The 17983-nt window shown below is 37.4% G+C and overlaps 1 protein-coding gene across 4 annotated transcripts in view; it reads left to right on the top strand.

Annotated features, from left to right (window-relative positions):
- Nucleotides 1-17983, top strand: part of tenm3 (teneurin transmembrane protein 3) — a 293504-nt gene that overhangs the window by 39813 nt on the left and 235708 nt on the right. For 3 of the 4 annotated variants that reach the window (XM_046399608.1, XM_046399625.1, XM_046399602.1), the window contains one exon: nucleotides 2730-2807. The gene's annotated coding sequence lies outside the window, so the exon portion shown is untranslated. Of the gene's footprint in view, nucleotides 1-2516; nucleotides 2660-2729; nucleotides 2808-17983 lie in introns of those variants that run through there. The other variant, XM_046399615.1, reaches the window with a different exon arrangement.

The raw sequence follows: 17983 nt of genomic DNA, 5'->3' as shown, positions 1-17983 counted from the left end.
TAATAGACATATGGACTTATATTTTGGCTGCAGTGTAGGTGAGTTATGTCATATGTTAATGAGATGGAGAGGTGACGGGATGATGTATCTCATTATCACTGCAGCACTGTGAACCAAATGCTTTTTGGACCTCTTTTTGCCTCTTATTTAAATCTGATTATAAATGAATCTCTGTAAATATACTCAAAAAAGAAGAAAGAACAGCAAACTCCATCATTTTACAATTAATTTTCATTTTAATTTCTTTTTATTTTTTTGTCAGCTACCTTTCTACAATAAAGGTTTATAATGACTCTAATGCATCATTAAAAGGTCTGTTAGGGACAGAGCTACAATACTCAGCTGATAATTCTGCTACGCAAGAGAAAGCCTTTTGCTCTTCTCACGTAGTTGGTATCTCTGCTGGAGTACAGCACTGAGTTGATACAATAATATAAAAATATAAAAGACTGTGTTCTCACAAGCTGGGGACCTGCATTGTAAATACATTTTTAAAAACAAGCCCATCTCCATAAATTACCATTCTACTTTACATTTCAGCATTCATTACATTGGTTGAATTTCCTTGCATATAAGACATTAAATTTATCACAAAACCAGCAAGTGTGTGAACAAGAGCATGTGGGGAGCATGAAGAAGAATTTTGGATGGAGATCTTAGGGATTTTTTAACAATCGCTGCATCATCTCCCACTTCAGTTTTGCTTTGGTACTACCCACTCCATGTTTTTATTAGCAAGTTACCATATTGTTATGAAAATATTACTGTAACATTACTCAATTAGTTTTTCCTTGTTGATATCTCTAAATGAGTTACTCTGTTATTACATTTGTTTTGGCCTCTTATTACACTACCGTCACACAGATTTCAGTCTTATATTACCCAGACATACCCATTTTTAATCACAAGCTATTACATGGTTAGTCACCAGTTAGTATATGGCATTACCTAATTATTACCTCTTTATAACCAAAATATTACACCACTATTTTCATGTTATTACTGAGCTCATCTTGAGCCATGTAGAAGTGTTGCAGGCCCAGACTAGATTTGATATGATGACTGGCTGATTGAAAACTTTATGACTTTTTCAAACTTAAATTACCAGGACAGTTGTACCAGTTTGCTTAAGTTATTGACTTATTGATTGATTTGTTATTAATTTATTTGTTTTTCATTTGATGTTTTTTTGCAGTGTCAGATCCCCAATTGAAACCCATATTTTTTTTGTGATCTTTATACTTTTGACTTTTGAACTTTTTTTTTTTTTTAATCAGTCTCATATCAAAAGTACCATATTTTAATTCTACCAATATGCTTGGGTTATTATTTATATCACATCATTATAAATTAGCTGATGGTGCTCTGCTGCTAATATGTTTTGTGAATTTTTGAAAGAGTTGTGTTTTCCATGTAAAGAGTGGATACAGGGTAAATAGTAGTTTATTTCAACATTATGGAGTAGATTTGGCTGTTGATATGAATTAGAGAGTAAATACGAATCCTTCTGTGCACTTTAAAAGCTCTTTCACTGATTAGTGAGAGATTTGGGAAGAAGAGAGGGGGGTTTGGGGTGGGGGGATGGGGTGGTGGTGCTGGTGGGGGAGCGATTTGTTTCTCAAACACTTTACTCCCTCAAATCTGATTAGCTCAATGTCACATTGAAGAGTCGGACCTCTTCAGTGTGTTCTGCACGTGTGTGTTTCCCCACATGGAAGCATTTTGCCTCTGAGTTTGTATTTGATGACTACAAAACATTACTTGCCTTATCTCTCTCACTTTTTTTATTCCTTTCAATTCGTTTTATTCTTTATCCCCTGTGTCTCTCTGTGCACCAGACCCTGTTTATTTTGTCGGTCTATACAGCAGTAAATTAATCCTTGTGTCAAAATGGCTGCTTAACTTGCTCTGGGGATACATGCTGTGTCTCATCCCAAGCCAGAGTTTAAGGGTAGACACAAACTCCATCCTCTCATTATGTATTTCACCTTGACATGAACAAGTGCTCTCAGACTCAAACACTAGAAATTCATGAAAAAATTAAATATTCATACATATTCATTAGTGACTTGACAAAGAGAAAACTGGACACAGGCTACTTCTCAATTCAGGAACATTTTTTTTCCCAGGACACATACCAGCCATCTTTACTCCTTTTTGTTATAAGTTGTGGTCCATATGGAATGTTGCTGTGTCACACCCAGCTCTTTCAAGAGCATAAGAAAGAAAGGAGGTCGTCACAGCAACCATGGAAAATAAGCATTAAAATTATTAAAGTGAACACAACAAACAGTAGTGCTTTAGATCAGTAGTCAGTGGTATAGTGTGGGTGTTGGGTGCATGGGACATGTGCTGCAAACTCAACTATCTGAGGAGTAAACCAAGGTTGAATCAAGCAAAGAAACACAAGCAAAAAACAAGTTTTGGCACCTGGAAGGCAGCTGGCTTCCAGGAGAGAACCATCTTGGATCTTGGATTGTGAGTTTGTATAAGCTCACAGCAGGTGAGAACAATCATCCACCACCTTAGGTGGGATGGACCAAGTAGGAGCGTGGAAAGAGGGAAAAACAGAAGCCAGCCAAACAGATTCACGTTATATGTCCCTGTCACAATTGTGAGAAAGAAATATTTTAAAGCACACAGACAAGTACACAGGAAGGTGAATAATGCAGTTTTAGGGTTGGCCAGCTATTGCTTCTGATTTTATGCTTTTGTTTTTCTTTCCATAGATTTGGAAGCACAGAGGGGAATGAAATATCTTGGCTGCAGACCAGGGCCATTCTACTACTAGACCACTCAACAAGTTGGTAGGTTTCACTCAAACCCTCTCTCTGTCTCGCCATCTGTGTTTCCTGTGTTTCTAAGCGAATCACTCCTAAGCATTGTCTATCTGCCTCTCGGTTATTCCCACTTCAATATAGTTCACTCTCGATCCTGTTCATTTTTGGTGAAACTGTTCTTTCTGCTTCTCTCTCCAAACCTCCTTTTAAAGAGTGAGAAGATTAGCACCAATTTGCCTTGATTAGGCTATTCTTCTTGCAGTTGGAACAAAAAAAGACAAAAACATGCTCTATAATTTGAACACGTGCAGGGAACAAGTGATTGCGATCAATAAAAAAAAAAAAAAACAAGCAGAGGGAAAAAATGAACAAGTAAAGGAATGAATTGCCAATTTCTGTTCTTGTTAAGTGTTTTTGGAAAGTAGCTCTTGAGGAAAAGCTGTTTCCGCTGAAGGACCCTGACGGCAGAGTGTGTGTGTGTGTGTGTGTCTGTCTGTGTCAGAGGGGATGATTGCTCAGCATTCAGCAGAGCATGATTATCATTTTTATTTAACATCCACAATGTGAGATTACAAAAAAGTGTTTTTTTATGACATATGATAATGCATGTTTTGTTTCTGCTGAAAGGCAGACAGGTGACAAGGTCCATAGATACCCCATAGATACATGTGCTGTTCATAATGACTCCTGAATGCTCAGTATTCTTAATGCCCATTAGCTTCCTTTCTTATAAGTCACGTTAACAGTAATTCACCCAGAAAAAACAAATACTTCTCTTTATAGTATGAGCTCCTCTTTCTGTCATCTACTGTCTGCAGTGCATTTTTGATTTTCAATCATGACAATCATGACATACTATACTTATATGCTCTCAATCGCAAGAAATTTCACTTTTAAGTGTTAGATTCAATTAAAATTTTCCTGGCATGCCTCTCTCCTCCTGTCACTCATCTTGCACCAACCCTTTTAACTATAACTAGGTGCCAAAGTCAGTTTGGTTCCAGGTGTTGTAATCTACGTTTCTAGCAGAAGTCTATTTATGGATTTATTTTAAATGGAGGTTGCTAACTTTTCTGCTACAGTCTTTTGTGAGTACTAACAATGCATAGGTCCTGACAAATTGGCATTGTGGGCATCGGTTAATATTATCTCATCATTTATTTTACTGAATCAGTCATTAAATTTACGTGCTGCACAATACTCACAAGGTGCTGGTTGGGGTGGGTGGTGGATGTACAAGGTGCAGAACTCCAAAGCCAGAACAAGTGCAGACTCTGGTCTGTTGTTTATGCAATAAAAGCATTTTGGTTAAGGTTAGGAAAAGACTGTGTTTTCTGTAACTTTAAGTCATAAAAAATATGTTGTTTAAGGTTGGAGAAGCACAGTTTTAGTTTAGGTTTGGATTAAATGTTCCACAAAACACACTCTCATTAAAACTGTCGTTGCCATTTTCATGGCTCTACTCTGACGCCCAACTTTATCTTGCATATCCAGATTGTAAGACACATTTCCATCTTTCTTTCATTTGTAGCAACTGGTCCACATCAAGTCACCGTAAGCATCACCTCCCCCACTGCTGTTTACATCTTGAGTAAATTGTGTGTGCTGGTTTTTGGCAAAAATGGTGGTTGCTTTATGTATAAATGGAACCTTTGATGATGTATCTTAGACAGCAATATTCTGTAAACAACAGAAGAGCAGAGCATAGCAGCATAGCATTGACAGCTGTACTGTTATAAATGTTTACACTTTGAACTACACTGTTCACGATAACATGTACCTCAGCATCTCCAGCGAGATCAAATTAACATCTTTTCTCCGTAGATATATTTACATCTATATTTTACCTCTTGGATTCTAACTATAGCGCAAGTAGTTCAGTGTAAGAATGTAATTTCCACATATACACAGAGGCCACCTTGGTCTGCAACAGCTTGGACTATATAGGCCTGCCATGAAGTGGAGAAAACATGCACTGCTGAGGTTGTGAACTATTTATTTACTTATTTAAGTGCCTCAGCAACTTTATTCCTAATTCTAACCTAAATTATAATCACAACCCTAAAGATTGGAGGCTCAAACATGCTTTATGCTATAACCTGCATGCTGTATCCTCTTTGTGTGTGTGGGTGTGTGAGTACTGTCTGCATCAACATGCACAGTTGTTTGAGTCAAACTCTCATCCCTGCATTAGTGGCCATTGGTCCCCCATAGTGGGAAAAGCCAAACGTGATGGCTCTCCATTAACTTTAATATTTACTTTTATACTGTATGTCACCACTTGAATCATTTCAACAAAAATGAATAATGAAAAAAATGTATATATATGCATTTTCACAGAGAGAAAGAGGTACATTAACTGAGGTGGTGTTGTTAAAGAATTCTTTTTTCTTTTTCATTGAGATTCTCTCTCTCTCTCTCTCTCTCTCACTCTCTGGCCATGTGACTTGAATCACTCGAGTCATTAAGCTGTAACTTTCTCATAGTTGGGTCTCATTGCAACACAACACATCACTAATGAAAGCAAAGTAATGGTGAAAAGGATCTTTTGAAAAGCTTTTCTCACAATTCTGTTTTGTTTACATATGTGAATTTGCACATTTTTGTTTTTATCTGCTTCCTGCCAGATTGATTGCTAAGCCTGCCCCGATTGCCTTCGCCTCTGCTGTGTTTCTTCTTGTGTATATATACCTGTGTGCTTTCCTAGTGTTCCTTGCCAGTTTGTTGTGTCATGTTCCCTTGTGACTTATGTACCGGCATTATTCCCTGTGTTTTCCCTGTTTTGGTTTTTTGTTTTCTTTATTCTTGCTAGACTTGCGGATCTTGTCTTTGTCCTACCTCCTGGTTCTGTTTATTCTCTTTGACTGCCATCCCATGTACCAAACCCTCATTATCCTTAAGACATTTAGGACATTTATGAAGACTACACAGAATTATTATGAAGAACAACGGGCACTAATTTTACAATGTTTTACACTGCCACAAACCTAACACCAAAATAGCCTAGTCTAAGTCAAAGCATTCACAGCAACTACACAAGAACAGTAATGCACGAGAACCGTGAGGAGAGGAAGAGGGAGTGTGCGTACTTACACATAACCAGGTTCTCATAGTTTAGAATATTGCAAGAGAGTACAGACAAATTTCATACAAGAGATGAGTGCATACATGGATCTGCCGAGGCACATTCAACTTGCTGAGGATTAGACAGCTGTCATTGAATGTACTTCTGTCAGTGAATGGATGAAATATCCAAATACGTAATTGGTGAACATTACAAATACTTTTAAATGTATAGATTTGTGTATTTCTACTACTTTTTATTTTTGTGTGTATCAGAAATACATTTATGGACCTCTGTTATATTTATTAAATAACTGGATTTTTTTTACATTTATAGACAACAACAACTAATTTTGAGTGCGTTATGTATACTCTGTAATAATAATTTGTATGTTTTATATATATATGTGAAGAGGGTCATTCAGACATAAATCCTACATTTGTGGATTCTTCTGTGTGCTCTCACAAAAACTGAGACTGATCTAACTCAATAGGACCTGTAAGAGTAATCCTTTGTTAAAGATAATTTCCAGAATTTTTTTAGAGGCTCATTCTTTAGTAGATTTACACTATAATACATTGTGATACATTTTAATTGGTCATTATTAAATGTGTTACATTCTTATTTTCCACTCAGTTTCAAGCATAGTTGAGATGCAGACGATTTAAAAAAAAAAAAAACAATTAATTAATTCAACACAGATATGTTGTAGTGTCAGGGGGAAAACTAAGTATGTTTTCATGCACTCTGAAAATGTTATAATATTCAGAGTAAGGCAATATTGTGTACTCTACATGTATCAATACCTAACCAAATTATGTTGCCCACTTTAAGGTTGTATTCACTGAATCACTGATCTTGGTATATATTCAGTTTATCAGCAGGCAACAGACTGAACTGAATGTCAAGCAGTGTGTCTAAAAAGAAAAAGAAAGAAAAACTCCACACATTTTCTTTTCTTTTTCTTTTTTTTTTTTTTTTTTTGTTATTGTAATGCAAACATTGCTCGCAGACTACCATGCATCCTTGCGGTCATAAACTTGACAGTGAAAATAATCGTGCAACAATTTTACTTATTAGGAAAACTGGGCAAACTAGATGGGTTCCTGCAAATTATGTGAGTGGTTTATACAACTTTAAATGTGGTTTAGCTCAGTAAATATTAGTGTGCTTGTTAAAGCCACTCCGTATTTTTCTTCTTTTTTATGGAACAGTTTCCATAGAAGAAACTAACTGCACAAACATAATACCAGTTTCATAGCATCTACTAAATATCTTATTGACATTGTGAAAAATTGTCTGTCCCAGTTTCTTGAAACAAACTATTCTTGTCCATGTGTCACAATGGCACTTGCCATTAACCATAAATGACTTTAAGTCTCTAGCGGCTAAATGGATAAGTCACCTTCCATTCTGGCCTTTCACCATTTTAGAAAATAATAACAGAAACTGTCATTTTATATAGCACTGGGTTTTCAGTATGTTGTGTATGAATTTATGCCAGTAAGGTGTCCACTGAGTAAACTTTACTTTTTCTATTCTGTTCTGCTTATACTTCTACATAATACACAATTACATAACATATTATTAAAATTCTATATTGTTTTGTTTCACCAAGCTTCATTTGTTTTTCTGGTATTCTTTAGTATTTTTTTAATTATTATTGTAATTTTATTAAACTTTATTTGATTTAAATTTTTAATTCTTATTGTCCTTTGACTTTCTAGTCTTTGCAAGTTAAGCAGTACAAAACGAATGACAGGTGAACACAGGTGGGACATGTTTGTTGTTGAAAACACCAGTGTTTTTGTCATAGACGCAAACTGTAGAAAGCATGCAAGATTCAGGAAGACTTGTAGGAAGAGAGTGAATGAGACATCGAGAGAAGATTAGAAGCAGAGGAAAACAAACTTAGAGGCAAAAATACTGACATGAGACAACAACGACACACAAGGCAACACAAAACACTAACTACACAAGGGGGTGAGGGGATGAACAAATAAATGTGTAAGTGGAGTTTATGCAGCAGATTGATGTAAATGACTGAGGATCAGTTTGTACCAGATGTGGATGTAAATGATGGTAAACTGTGTTCAGGAACACAGAGTGGAGGACAGCTTTGATGTTAAACTACAATGCATCATTCAGTAGCAGAGAGATGTTGGAAGCAAAGGGGGAATAACTGGCTATTGTACCTATGTTGATACAAATTTTAATTTTGATCTGAGACTTCCTGGACTACTGCTATCATCTAACCATAAGGAATAACCAATCTCTTGTCTGTCTGTCCGTCTGTCTTAATGTCCTCCATATTTCTCGAGAACTGTTTATCTGATCTACTTCACACTTGGCAGGTGTCCTGCAGGGGACCCAAAGACATGCAGCATCTAATTATAACAGCATTAACAAAGAAATTAGATGATGATTAGATTAGTGAATAAAAAAATACAAGTTGTGTTACTACCACCAGAAGTGCAAACTATTTTGAGAAGAAACTCGTATTAACTGTTCCGGAGCCAAATGGCATGCTGGGTACTAGTCATGGCAAATCCAGTTCCACGTACGGACTTGGGTCCTCAATCATTCAATATACTGATCCGAGTTACATGAGTCCATTGAGTCACTTGAGTCAGTATCACCAAGAGCGTACTGGTGAAACTCCAAAGTCCCCTTGGGTCATGCAAGTCCAACTCTGCACAATTAAGGGTGTAATCAATACCCTCATGACACACAAAACACATAACAAACAGCGTTTCACTTCCAACTAATAATTGGAGTAGAGCATAGCACTATAGAATATCTGTTTCAAATGGAACACCACATGCCACAGCAATCCAGTATTGTTCTTGCAGCCAAAAACACAACAGCATTGACCCATCTTGCCACTAGCTAATGAATACTAAAATGAAACCTAACTAAATTCAGTTGTAATAGCCAGGTTTCAGCCTGTAGAGGGCAGTTGCCATGCATGTATTTAACATAAAACGGAAATACTTTCCACTAAAATGTCAAGATTTGGACCTCAATCAATCAGTAACCCTACTAAATACCTATTTAAATTGCTTTTCAACAGAAAAAAGTGGTAAAACCCCTATGAGCAAGCACTTGGCAACAGTGGCAAGGAAACTTTGTTTTAGAATGCAGAAACCTTGGAGCAGATCCCAGCTCAATGTGGGCGGCCATCTGCCTTGACCGGTTGGGTTGTGAGATGTAGAAATATAATAATGTAGAAATGGTAATCAGTCATCAGTATCAAGTGGGACCACAACAAGAGGTCCAGATACGATCCATGAGAACCTAAGAGACAAGAAAGCACAAAGACTCAGAGGAAGAAGGCAAGTTAGTGACATACATTGATGGTAGCTCTCCCGACAGCCGAAGCCTATAGCAGCATAACTAGGGGCCAACCTTACCAGCCCTAACTATAACTGCTTTCAAAAAGGAAGGTTTTAAGTCTACTCTTGAATGTAGAGAGGGTGTCTGCCTCCTGGGCTGAAATGAGAAGATGATTTCATAGAAAGGGAGCTTGATAACTAAAGGCTCTGGTTCCTGTTCTACTTTTGGTGACTCTCAGAACCACAAGTAGCCCTGTATCCTGAGAGCATAGGGTTCTAGTTGGATGATAAGGTACTATGAGCTCTTTCAGATAAGATGGTGCCATGGCTTTGTATGTGAGGTGGAGAATTTTAAACTCTATTCTGAATTTTACAGGCAAACAATGTAAAGAAGTCAATACAGGAGAAATTTGTTCTCTAATATGAGTTTTTGTCAGTACACGTATGGCAGCATTCTGGATTAGTTGGAGAGTCTTTAGGAACTTATTGGGGCAGCCTGATAACAGGGAGTTGCAATAGTCCTGCCTGGAGGTAACAAATGCGTGGACTAGTTTTCTGCATTGTTTTGAGACAGAATGTGCCTACTTTTTGCATTGTTGTGAAGGCGAAAAAAGGCAATCCTTGAAATTTAGCAATGTGTGCGTTAAAGGACATATTCTGATCAAAAATAAGTCCCAGATTTCTTGTAGTGAGGTGGATGAAAAGGTAATGCCATCCATCCATCCACCCATCTTCTTCCGCTTTATCTGGAGCCTGGACGCAGTTGCAGCAGCTTGAGCAGGGATGCTCAGACTTCCCTCTCCCCAGACACTTCCTCCAGCTCTTCCAGGTGAACCCCCATGTGTTCCCAGGCCAGCCGAGTGTCTTGAGTCTTCCTCGGAGCCTCCTCCCGGTGGGGCATGCCCTGTCTTTAAGGGAGCACTCCACCACCCATTTCAGCCACTTGTATCCGAGATCTCGTTCTTTCAGTCGTGACCCAAAATTCATGACCATAGGTGAGGGTAGGAACGTAGATTGACTGGTATATTGAGACTTTCACCATCAGCTCAGCTCCCTGTTTAGAAATAGAAAAGTCAAGTCAAGTCATCCAGGTGATTATATCTTTAAGGGATGCTTGAAGTTTGGTTAGCTGATTGGCTTCATCTGGTTTCATTGATAAATATTCTGCATGTCATCCGGGTAACAGTGAAAATGTATGGAGTGTTTCATAATAATATCACCAATGGGCCGCATATATATGGTGAATAATATTGATCTGAGCACAGAACCTTGGGGAACTCTGTGACAAACTTTTGTGTGTATGTAGAATTTAGCATTAACATGAACAAATTGGGTGCAATCTGATAAATTAGACTGAAACCAGCTTAATCTTGTTTCTTTAACGCCAATTAAGCATTACAATCTGTCTAATAAAATAGTATAATGGTCAGCAGTATCAAGTGCAGTGCTGAGGTCTAGCAATATGAGTACAGAGACAAGACCCTCATCTGATGCAAGTAAAATCTCATTTGTGACTTTGGCCAGTGCCGTGTCTATGCTGTGACGAGCTCTAAAACCAGACTAGTAATCCTCAAATAAACTGAGACTTTATCAGTTCATGCTGGTCTTGATGACCATGAAACAGCTTTAGATGACCGAGACCTAATGTTTAAGACCCCACATTTAATTCTCCTATTTGTTTGAATTGTGGTGCTGTTGGTGTTAATCTTAATTAGGTTTGTCGAACTCCTCACTTTGTATTTGGTGTAATTAATTTAGGTTTTGGGTTTTGGTTTTTAAGGTAGATAACTGTTCTAGTAGAAGTGCAGAGAGGTGTATAGGACTGCGACTACTGGTCATGGTTTTAATTTATTTAGAAACTCCATCAGATTGCAATAACTAATTTGAAATTCATTATTTTTACGTGTAATACTAAGAAAAACTTGAATACTTGGGTTTATTCAAACAATGAATGGGTCTTTAACTTCAATGAGATCATAAAATGTTTGTTTGAGCTTTGGGCCCAAACCATTCAGCCATAACATTTTTAATGTGTGGATGGCTGGGTGCTTGTGCGTTGCTTACCTTCTTCCCATAATGCATTTTAGGGCACTAGAGAAGGTAAACCTGCGGAGGCATTGTACAGAGCAGGATTCAGCAGGATAATACACCTTAACACACTGTGAAAATGGTTCAGAAATGGTTTGAGGAACACAACAAGTTTGTGGTGGTGACTTGGCCTCCAGATTCTCCAGATCTCAAGCCAATTGAACCTCTGTGGGATCTGCTGAAAAAACAAGTTTATTCCATGGAGGCCTACCTTGCTACTGATAGCTTGAAGCTATCAGTAGCAAATCCTATTAGTCTTGTAAGATCTGCTACTGAAAGATACCACAGCATGAACTCAAGCTGTGGAGTCCATGACAGGTCAAGGCTGTTTTGGAGGCAAAAGGGGAACCTACTCAATATTGGTTAGGTTGTCATAATGTTATGGCTTCTTGGTGAATTCTCCAGCACTGCATTGGGAAGCAGCCAAGGACATGCAGTATAAAGTTGGGTGATAGGAAGCTGCAAGCAGCAATACCAAAGGCCAAGCAGTTAGCCTGTTCTGAACAGGTACTGCACTAGTAAGCTTAATTTTTGTTCCTTAAATACACATACTTGTGTGAAGAAAGTTCAAGCTAGAAGTTTCTTGTTAACTTCAGAGTATAGCCCAAAGCAACAAAGGCTTCACCAATACTAAACTCAAAAGCTTCCCTAACAAAAATACAATTTAAAATAAGTGATATATCTTCTCTGCTAACTATTAGTGTTCATATCTAAAGCAAACAAATTTTCACATTGCAAAATTTAAAGTAATGCAGTTTCTGACAAATCTTTTTTTTTTTCTTTTCTGTTGAAAGTCAGGAAACATCTACTCTATTTACAGAAATTCACACTGCGATACACACAGAACCAAATGCTGACTTCAGTTGCTGGAGGTGGAAGAGAGCAGGTTCCGCTTAGCAATTGAATTGTAATCAGCTTGTCTTACAACAGAACAAGTCTGAGTCAGTTGGTCGCTGGGATGATTGACCAAGTTTCTAGTATACATGTGCAATGTAATTATACGTACATACATGGGAGTTATATCTGTTAATTTCCTTATTCAAACCCAAAGCATGATGTTTTCCTCAAAATAGGTACTCCAAAAGAGCAATTTAAACCAGAGATTTACTGAAGAAAGTGCTCAGATATATACACTATATACAAAAGTCTGTGACGACTAATACAGAGTCTCGAGAGCTGAAGGTTCTCACAGCGGCAGGTGATGGGGTGGCAGGTGAGTGCATGTGGTCTTGGAGAACAAAGGAATCTCAAAACAGAACTGTGGATCAGGAGAGTAACACAGGAAATCAGGATGGATGTTTTGCCCAGGCAGAGCAGGGCACGAAGGCTGAAGAGAGCAGATGAACTTGGGTAAAAAACAGACAAGAATTAATGACACCGAAATACATTACAGGTAAGCGAGGCCAATCATGATAACATACAGTTGTAGGCACAATCTGGCAAAGGTGGAGTAATGAAGCCAGTCTTTAAAGGCAATAGGGAGCGGGTGGAGCTGATTTCCACAAACACAGAACAGGTGTGCAGGAGAGAGGACTGCAAGTAGGAGAGTCAGGACTGCCCAGCACTGCTCCAGATTGGACCAAGGTGAGACATCATGCACACACCCACACACACAGGGAGAGGCAGAGAGACACAGTGAAAAAATACCAGGGACAGGCACAAATCCAACATGACCAAGTTGAGTTTGTATCCAAAGTATGACTGTTTCACAGTGTTAAAAACAGTCAGAAATTCATATGTGCAATTTTTTTTACTTTTCAAGTATGAAAGGATGTTGCATATTTCTTATCAGGCATTTGCTAGCAGGTATGAAGAACATCACAGTTTGAAGCTTTTGGCCAGTGACAAAGCTGATTGGTCTGATTTTGCTCAGACTGAAAATGTGCTTATATAATGGTGCAAGGAAGAAATGCAAAATTGGTTCAGTTATTTCATGTGGAGGATCAGGAGGATATTGACATTGTGATAACATTTCAGTTTCAGTTTCAATCCCCTAAAGCCAACTTGTTAAAAGTCAGCTACTGTTTCTCAAAACGTTTTGTATCACATATTCAATAGGTGTTCTGCAAATGGTTAATTTTCCTGTGAAAGCTTTATGATAATAGTGTGTTCACATATGCAGACACACACACCGTAATCTGCATCACAAAAATATAATGGGGAATTCAAACAGATGAGTAGTAGAAGTAATTTTTCAAGTTTATTTTGGCCTGAAACCCAAGAAAATATAGAACATCCTCATGCAGTATTTCTTACTATTAACTATTAACCTTTGGCTTGTACAGATAAAAAATCTACTGATTTAGTCTGACTTTTCTCTCATTTGCCAAGATATTCTTTCTAAATTCTTTTTTTTCCCTTCATCTGTGAAAATAGGTGAAAAAAAATTGGCTCATTTTGGCCACAACTGACTCATTTTCAACATCACAGTGGAACATTCACTGTGTTTTTACGATTCAACTTCACAACTTGACAACACTGTTCTTACAGACCAGTTATATTCAGGCATGAAAAATATTTGGTTAAGGTTTGGAATATATCATGTTTTGCCTTAAAATGCACTATATAGCAAAAGTATTGGGACTTCTGTCCATTATACCAACAGGGACTTTAATGACACCGCATTCAAAATACATAGAAAGCTTTGCAGCTGCAACAGCTTCCACTCTTTTGAAAAGGCTTTCTGCAAGATTTTAGAGTGTTTCTGTGGGAATTATTGCCCATTTATGCTGTAGCATTTGTGAGGTCAAGAACTGAGGATAAATGAAAAGGCCTGACTTGCAATCCCCTTTCCAGTTCAACCCAAATGTGTTCGATGGAGTTGAGGTCAGAGCACTGTCAAGTTCTTTGACACCAAACTCATCCAACCATGTCTTTATAGACCTTGCACAGTCATGCTGGAATAGAAAAGGGCCTTCCCCACACTGTTGCCACCAACTTGGAAGCATAGCATTGTCCAAAATGTCTTTGTATGCTGAGGCATTAAGATTTCCGTTCATTGGAAATAAGGGACCTAGCCGTACCCCTAAGAATCAGCTCCATCCCAGTACTTTTGTCTATATAGCATACCTGGTTTTGTTTTCTCAGACATGGCCAGAAGGTCTCACCACATCTTGGAACTATTTGGTTTGGTTGTTACAAAATGTTTGCTAAAATGACACTGATTGTTGAAGTTAGGGATGGGTATCATTAATATTTTAATAGTATTACTATTATTACGATACTCTTTGTCAAGCCAGTACATTGCTGTTACTCTTATCAGTTCTTTTTATATTTTGCAAGAGAAAAAAGACAAAATAGCATTCTTGAATAGCAAATTGCAGTTGCATTGTTTTTATTCTATCATATTCTATGCTAACCTATTGAAATTTAAAACAACTGTAATGACAATTACTTCCAGCAACAGAAAACACAGCAGTAGACCAACATAGGTGGGGCATGCAAAATACTTCTCTGAGAAGTTCTCTGAGAGATCTAAAAATGAATTTTTTAATGACAGTTTTAGAAAGAATTTATGAACACTTTAACAGTCAACTGGCTAATGGTTAGTTTTAATCATTAACCCCATAATTTAATTTCCTTATGTCCGCTCCAGACTAACATACACTTGGGCTAGATGTTTCGACAGATTCTTGGTGCTTCCGCCCTTACAAACAAAAGACTTGTTACACTTGGATCATCGTGAAGTGTAACCACAATTTTGATCATTTAATTCGCTCTGCCATGTGTGGGTGTGTTCTCTGCACACTGCTGCAGCATTTGAATGATAGTTGTCCCTACTCCTCACACAGAGACTCCCAATTCAGAGATGTTTCCTCTGGACTGGGAATGAAAATGCATCATGGTCAATATCTTAATCAAAAATGCAGTTGATGAGATAATATGTGCAAGGTAACATTTATAAAGCAAGGATTCATTTTCTTAATTTCTCCAGAACCCTGATTAAGAACAAGATGGGATCAAGCTTCTTTTGGCTACTATGCTGCAGATGGATTGAACAGATCAAACAAACTTCCTGATGATTTCAAATACACTATATCCCAAACCAATTTCAAATCTAAGGTAAAATCTATGACCTTGTCCTGTGCTTTTAATTATTATTTTCTATGTTGCCTGTGGGGTATCTTAAAACTTCTCAATCTTTGAATTGGGATAAAAAGCATTTAAGTTTGCTGCTCCCTCTGCTTGGAACCAATTACAAAATTAACTGAAACCTATGGAGTTAGTCTCATTGGATGCACAGCAGGAAAAAATGTTTTTGTTTCAAAGTGGAAAAGTGTACAGCCTAAACCTTCTCCTCATCTTCCATTTCACTCCTTGTTTCACTTCTTTGTGGAGCATTTTATCCCTACTCTTAATCCCTTAGTTGTGTTTTGTTTGTGTTCATCACAGCTGTCACTCCTCTCCATTCCATCATAGATGTTCATACATGAAAGCTATTTTAATAGGATGTAGAGAAATATGTATGCCACAAATTTATCTCTTGACGCATTGAGACACACTGACAAAGAAAGGCTGACATGCACATACTCTACAATGGTTAATTAATGTTTGGACCAGTTGAAAGTAGCTATCTGAACAGCAAGGAGTAGGTGGGATGATAGTTTGCTGGGTAGAGAACAGAGAAATTTTACCTTTTAAAAAATTGAAAACCTATTTAATGTCAGGGGGTATAAAACAGTGAAGACATTAAAAGGAGAGGGGGAGTGAAAGAGAGAGGAAAAGACAAAGATGATAGAGAGATGGAAGACAGGGGACAAAGAAAGAGGTTGAAGGATTTTAGAGAGGCTCGGAATCAGTGCACTCACTGTTAACAAGTGATGACCTTCCTTTCCTTCCCACCTACATTAGACCTTCACCCCTTTCTCAATCCGTCACTCCAACTGCTCAGGGTATCTGCTCATGTGTTAGGCACTGTATCCAGCAGTCACCCTGGATTTTAGCCAGTAGCGCTAAACAGATGCTTGTGGGAAGCACTGCTCTTAGGCATACTGAGTTCACATTAAAAAACTAACTGAGTCACTGAAACACAGTTGGACCAGAAAGGGTCATTTTATTCTGTCATTGTAATTGTGCATGGATTTGGGGGTTATCTGTATTTTGATGTTTTAATACCCCCAGTATTTGCCAAAATATGCAATTTTCCTTCCAACATGACTAGAGCATCCTTAGTCACATTTTCATTCAAATACAGAGCAAGTTTTATAGAAACAGAAAAACCAAAGAAATGAAGGAATGCACATTGTTCACTCTTATGTAAATATTATGAGTTGGGCACACTGATATAAATGCTGTGTTGCACCACAAAAAGTCTCTGAAATTGCTATCAAAAAGAAGAAAAAACAACAGTACTAAATAAATTTTAGGATAGGTTAAACTTACAAAGATTTTTAAAACAAGTAAAAATAGGAACTTGGGAATCTCAGATTTCACCAGAATAAAAATAATACATTTGTCTGGATACACAGAAAAGATTTAATTATTATTTTTTTGATATGTAGGGAACTATGCTTAAAATTGATAAATGTTAGTGTCATTGCCTGAAAATAAGGCTTTATATTTAGGAAGTATGTCTTAAGGCCAGGAGAGACACACTGAAAACAAAAAACAATTTGTCTATACATAATCTATACCTGAGGGGAAATTGGATATGAATTTACATGGGTTTACGGAGGGGTTTGAATGTACTTATTTTAAGGACAATATGCATTACATTGCATATTGTGCTTAAAACAAGTAATCCAGGTCAGGTTAAATGTTTGTGTCCTATTGCTAGAAATGAGATTAGCTAGCTGAAAAATAAAAATTAATCTCTGGCAATATTGAAAATTTAAGATGCATTGCAATATAACAAATGTGACAGAGTTTTCCATTTCATTTAATAAACAACAAACACTATGCCTTTTAATATGTGAAAAGCATCAAATGTTCAAATCAAATATGTTTATTTCTGACTGATAAAGTAGTTGTGTACTTTCAAGCATTAAGTTTCTCAGACCCAGTTAAAAACAAAAAGAATCTAAGAAACATGTGATTTTAAAATATCACAAAAAAAGACTGGTTAAAAGAAATATCTTGTCAGACAAATACAAAACAATACAAATATTTAACCTTACTTTGATTTCAGTTTTTGAGGTGTGGTAATTGGCTGCTATTAAACAACTGGAGGAGAGTTTGTGGTAAGATTACATTATTATAATAGTACTAAGGACACTGACATGAATGGGCTGAAAGTAGTTGCAGCATATGAGGGTGATGTATAATAACTGTAAATAATTGCAGGTCAGCACTGAGAAAATCGACCATCATCATCCTTGGTGCAGTCATTCGCAACAATCTTGCCATTTTTGAGGAAGATTCAGAGAGATTTCTCAAGGAGTCCATCAAACATGGATGAGACTTTGGTCCGCCACTTGTAACCAGAGGTGAAAGAACAACCGAAACAGTAGAAATACCCCTAAGTCTCTTGCTGCCAAATCGGAGAGGTCCACAGGCGAGGTGATGACCTCCATTTTCTGAAATGTAGAAGGACTGCTGCTGAGGTGGGGTGAGGTACAAGAGAAAAACAAGATTCAGAGTACTTTAATGCATTGGCTGCCATCAAGAAATGTGGATTTGAACTAATCCAACATCCAAATTGACTCCTATCTTTTGTCAGGGTTACCACCTTTTTACAATCCTGTACCCCTTCAGACATTTAGCTTCCAGCTACATAC

This window comes from Scatophagus argus, chromosome 2 (genome assembly GCF_020382885.2).
Source record: "Scatophagus argus isolate fScaArg1 chromosome 2, fScaArg1.pri, whole genome shotgun sequence".
Classification (NCBI taxonomy): Eukaryota; Metazoa; Chordata; class Actinopteri; family Scatophagidae; genus Scatophagus; species Scatophagus argus.
Note: the sequence above shows the minus strand (reverse complement) of the source record. Positions and strands in the feature narration are given on the sequence as shown.